This window comes from Octodon degus, unplaced genomic scaffold (genome assembly GCF_000260255.1).
Source record: "Octodon degus isolate 3935 unplaced genomic scaffold, OctDeg1.0 scaffold00104, whole genome shotgun sequence".
In the NCBI taxonomy this organism is placed as follows: domain Eukaryota; kingdom Metazoa; phylum Chordata; class Mammalia; order Rodentia; family Octodontidae; genus Octodon; species Octodon degus.
In genome coordinates, this window is record NW_004524680.1 from 1,788,996 (window position 1) to 1,794,013 (window position 5,018).

The window sequence follows — 5,018 nt, forward strand, 5'->3', positions numbered from 1 at the left end:
CCAGGGGGCAGGGCTGGCTGGCATGTGGTGCTAGGGGATTGAACTGCGGTCCCTGTGCTTTCCTAAGCTTGTTCTAAGTAGGTGCTTTAGACCACTGTGCCATCTCTCCAGCCCCTGAAATATGTTTAAATCTAATGGATTTTTACCTATGCATGCACCCATGAAACTAATACCTGGGTCAAGAACTGTCTGAGCATGGGGGAAACAGAACCTCTCCAGCTGAACCTGTAATATGCTTTGCAAAAGTTGTTCTGGACTGGAGGTTCAGCTCAGTGGTAGAGCACGTGCTTAGCATGCATGAGGTCCTGAATTCCATCCTTGAAACATGGAAAAAAAGGTCTTTTTTTTTTCTTTGTATTTTAGGGAAGGGTCTACAGGTTGTTCAGGGTCTCACTACTAGATCAGACTCATAGTGATCTGCCTGTTTACAGACTCCCAAGAATTGGGATTACAAGTATGCACCACCATGCCCAGTCTCAATCACCCTGGGGGCGGGGCCAGTATGGCAAGCCAGGGGATTGAATCCCCAGCCCCTGCTCCTGCCTGAAGGTGCTTTAATCCACTGAGCTATTTGGCTGGCTTAAATGTGATTCTGATATTTAGAGATAGTTTACTCTCTCTAGGGGGTTGGGGTAGGGTGTCAACCTTAAAAGAATCTAGGAAATAATTTTCTTCTTATTTAGGGATCTCTTAGGGTCCCACCATTTAAGAAAATACTCAGGCTTCAACCTCCTGCCACCACATATTTGCAGCCCCAAAGTTTAAGAACAGGATGTGAGGCAGTTTAACTTTTATATGCAGTCTCTGTTCTCACTCTTGGGTAACATGACAAACATCTAACTTCCTCCAAAATTTCTATTGTTGTTTTATAAGACAGTTAAATCTCATTAAGTCATGAAACCCCAGGCTGGGCTCAAACGTGCAGTCTTCCTGTCTCATCCTCCCAGAGCACTGGGATTATGAGTAGGCTTGGCTAGGAGCTGCTGTGCATTTTATAGTACACCACAACAGACGAAGATATACTGTTAAGAAATGAGCGGGCCAGGGAGATAGTTCAGTATCATAAGTTCAACTACCATACTGGCAAGTGCAGGGCCTGAGTTCAATCCCCGGTTCCGCAAAAAACAAAAAAGAAATCACAAAAGCAGCTAATTCAATTTTAGCTCTGTCAGGGCTGGAGAGATACCTCAGCAGTCTAAGGGTCTGCCTGACAAGCACAAGGACCGGAGTTCAATCCCTGGCACTGCATGCTGTGTGGGCCATGGATTCATGGGAGTGGTGATACATACCTGCACTCCCAGTACTGGGAAGGCTGAGACATGAAGACCACACGAGTCTGAACTGTGTAGCAAGACCCTGTATCAAATAAATAAAACTTAAAAAAAAAAATTTAGCTCTGCCAGCAGGGACAATTTCTTAGCTCATGTACTATTTTTCCAAGTATTTTTACCCCTAGAATCAAACCCAGGAACACTACCACTGAGTTACATCCCCAGTCCTTTTCTACTTTATATATATATTTTTTAAATATTTATTTATTTATTTTGTGTGTGTGTGGCCAGTTCAGCCCACCAGGGGGCGGGGCTGGCTGGCATGTGGTGCTGGGGATTGAACCGCAGTCCCTGTGCTTTGCTAAGCTTGTTCTAAGTAGGTACTTTAGACCACTGAGCCATCTCACCAGCCCATCTACTTTATATTTTTATAGTGTCACTAAACTGCCCTGGAAGGACTCCAATCTGTGACACCCCCCACCCCTGCCCCACCGCCTCAGTCTCCCTCCATCCTGGGATTACAGGTATGCACCACCACACGCTAATAAAATATGCCATACTTTATTGTTATTATTATTATTTTGTATTTAGTACATGGTCTACAGGATCTGCCATTCTTTAAAAATAAATGGCAAACAACATGAAAACATAAGCTTCACTGAATTATATATAGGGCCAAACTGAGACAAACTGTCTCCATGTTAGAAACTTACAGGTATAATAAGATCAGGAAAGTGGAGCAGCCGGCTGAGAGAGGAGCCCAGAGGTGGTTTTCCATTTTCCCTCAGCACCTCCACAGCCATAAAGAAGTCCGTGTGATGTGCAGACTTTCTCTGCTTGAAATTCCTACTTCTCAGCCCTCACGGAAGTTGTATCAGCAAACCATCCTAGACAGCGCGCCCTACTAGTGCCCAAATGTCTAAGCACTTTGGAAATGCCTTTATTACTGTTCCAGCAGTGCAGGAATTTGTTGAAACACTGAGCATAAGAGACAGCAGCAGGTGGTGGCAATCCGCGTGTGTACCTCATGGGGGTGCTGCAGGCCAGGAAGGACACACCCCACCTGGGCCAGTCCCAGTCCCATCTTAGCCTATGCCTTATTTTCTACATTTGGAATAACAATAAGCCTCGTCATTAAATGTCTAAATGGTACCTCCAAAGCTGTACTGAGAAGCTAAAGACTTGTTACTGTGCCAGAATGCGGGGAACCCCAGTTTAGGTTCCTTCCCACCATTAAAGGGAGCAGTCTGTGAGCTGGGGTGTGCGTCTCAGTGGTCAGGGTGTGCCCAGCACAGGGAGGCCCTCAATCCCCAACCCTGCAAAGCAACACAAACAAAAACCTACAAAATCCAGTTGCCTGGGTAAGTTACTTGACCTCTTTGGCTTTAAATGGTAAGTTTAAAAATAAAAGGCAAACAACATGAAAACATGAGTTTCACTGAATTATATATAGGTCCAAACTGAGACAAACTGTCTCAATGTTAGAAAAATTTCAACAGAGGTTTTGCACAAAATTTTCTGCACACAAGAGGGGAAACATGGGCCGGGGAGATGGATCAGTAGAATAAGTGCTTCCCTGGCAAGTACAAGGGCCTGAGTTCAATCCCTGGTTACACCAAAAAAAAAAAAAAAAAAATAAAAAATAGAAAAAAAAAAAAGAGGGGAAACACTGTTGGGGGTTAGTGACCTGCTTGGGAACAAGTGGGATTCAAGGCAAGCAGTAATCGTGAATGACAGCAAGAAAGATGTGCTTTTGCTCTCTGTACTCTTGGCTGGGGTGTGTGGGGCTAGCTAGCACTGGCAGGGCTCAGGCTTGGCTGTACTTCCCCTTAAGATTTCTAGTCCCCCCCCCTTTTTAAAAATGCTATAACCATCTTTTCTTGGCAGTAAAAGGGTCCTGGCTGTGAACTCTGCAAATGTGCCAACCCCCTAGACTCCTTAGGTCTGACATTATGTAAGAAATGCAAATACTTTGGTTCATCCCAACAGGACTTTCCAGCGAACCCTGGCTTGGTGCCAACTCCTCTTCAAAACAAGACTAAGCGTCAAGCGCTGCTCAGTCGGGCTCCATCCAGGCAGCAGGGTCCTGAGCCTGCAGTGGGGTCACAGACCAGTCTGAGTTAGACTGATCTTGACCCTTCCAAGCCTTTGCCTGGCCTTCTGAAATATTTATCAAGATATAACAAGTCCAAGAGGATCCCGGTACAAATGACCTTTACTGGCAGAGAGAACACAGCCTGAGGCAACAGAGAGACAGCAGGTCAGCTGGCCACTGCTGGGCCCTGAAGCATGGACACCATTCGGTTATAGATGTCTTGCAAGCTATTCCTACTTTCCGAGGAAAGGGGAACTGAAATGGCTGGAAAATACCACTTGCCTAGCACTGGCTTTCTGAGAAGAGCTCTGAGAGGAGCAACCGTGCCATCCCACAGGTAGAAAACTGCACTTGACAAAAGTGGAATTGCCAGGCTGCGGGGTAACACAGTGACCAAGCCCTTGCCTAGCATGTCTGAGGCCCTGGGCTCAACCCTCAGATCCATAAAAATTTTCAATTTAAAAGAAAAGGAAAGAAACAAAATGGATATGCAAGAGCCTTACTTGAGGCCTCCCTTTCTCCTCTCCCGACAGTCTGCCTTTGACTTCTTCTGCGCCAGGAGTGCTCTAATAGTTATCCCAGAACCGGCCCTCTCCTTTCATTAGGCCACATGCTTCTCTCAGGGCTGGGCCTCAGCTTCCGCATAGACTCTTCTGGAAGCCAGATCACCAACCCCTAGAGTGCGCAGGCTCATGGTAAAGGGCTAACTGGGAAGTAACCACTAGAGGGTGACATAATGACACACAAGTACACTTCCTTTTATCCAAAGCCAGAGCCAGTCGCGCATCCATAGCTCTGGGCCTGAGGGTATAAACATGGATACAGCTTAGTTGCCTTCAGTACACCTGTAGTTATGCAGGCCCGCCACTCCTCCACGCACAGTCTGCATTACTGACCTACGCCAGCTAGCAATCAAGAGCCTTCCACTGTGCCTTGTGATTTTGATTTTTTTTTTTTTTTTTTGGCTGGCTCAGGCTGCCTTAAGTGCGGGTCTGGTAATGCAGGTGGAGGTGGGGATAGAACACCCATATCCTGCGCCTGACTGCATTTGCATGAGCAGGCACTTAAACAACTGAGCTAACGGGCAGGCCCCCCTGTGCCTTGTGGGTTTGAGCCAGGGTTTCTCTATGTAGTCCAGGCTGGCCTTCAACCCACTTTGTAGCCCAGGCGGGCCCCACATTCCAGCAATCCTCTGCCTCAGCCTCTCAAGTGCTGGTTACAAGCAGGCAGCACTACGTCTGGCCTTCCGCTGTTCCTCGTGAAAACTACATTTCACCACAGCCAGATGAGCTCACTGCTGCTTGCATGGACCCTGTTATTGTTTAGGGTGCAGCCGAGGGACAGATTTATTTTTAAAATTATAACCTTTTATATGTGACAACAACAGTGCCAGTTAAGAGTTACAAACACTAACAGAGTGATAGAGGTAAAATGTTTTTAGTTTAGAGGACTTAGAGCCTAGATTTGAATAGATGTCAGTTGGAGGCAGGGCATTCTACATAATGGAAATTTTATTTTATTTATTTTTTGTGGAAACAGGGATTGAACTCAGGCCCTTGTGCTTGCCAAATAAGTGCTTATTCCACCGAGCCATCTCCCCAGCCCCTTATATAATGGAAATTTTATTAGGAAACAGGCTGAAGTTTATCCTA